The sequence below is a fragment of the Arachis ipaensis genome, chromosome B09, assembly GCF_000816755.2.
Source record: "Arachis ipaensis cultivar K30076 chromosome B09, Araip1.1, whole genome shotgun sequence".
In the NCBI taxonomy this organism is placed as follows: domain Eukaryota; kingdom Viridiplantae; phylum Streptophyta; class Magnoliopsida; order Fabales; family Fabaceae; genus Arachis; species Arachis ipaensis.
In genome coordinates this window covers 143,893,986-143,894,703 of record NC_029793.2, presented here as the reverse complement: position 1 = coordinate 143,894,703, position 718 = coordinate 143,893,986, and positions in this window count along the sequence as shown.

Sequence of the window (718 nt, the reverse complement as noted above, 5' to 3'; positions counted from 1 at the left end):
CTGCAAATCCTAGTGTGCTTCAGACACCAGGTGAAAACGATGGACGTAGCACATTATCAGTTGTCAGTTACTTTACAGCGCTACAATTTATGCGTGCTCCACGCGCCTTGTACATCCAATCCTATCTAGCGTTGAAGCGCGTGCAAAACTAATCTCCCACTCTAGCGTAGTCCATAGTACATAGTAACAGCATAACTACCCCTTCTAACTTGCGCAGTTACGCACTGTATGCTATTTTTTTTTTACCAAAATAGAAAATTTGAACCCATAATTTTTTAATTAAATATGGTTAATTGAATATGAGAGACTATACCATTTAAGTTATAACTCATCGACAACGCACTGTATGCTATTGCTATCCCTTAATTAATCAGTTTATCTTTATTTATTTTTTTGATTATATTTATTTTTATCTTTATTATCTCAAATCTTAAAATTAAAATGAAAATTAAACTACTCTGTTACTAAATATACTGTTAAGTTGAGTGGGGTTTGGTGTTTATTTTTGCCTAAGAAAATACTACGCATCCTTTTAAATTTAACTTTTATTCAACTTTTTAATCTAATAATATTATCATAGTTAGCTATCTTTTAAATTATTTTTTTAATCAATCTTCTGTTTTTTTTTTTTACCAAAAATAGAAGACTCGAACCCGCAATCTCTTAATTGAGTATGGGGAGACTATGTCATTTGAGTTATAACTCATTGGCAATCAAA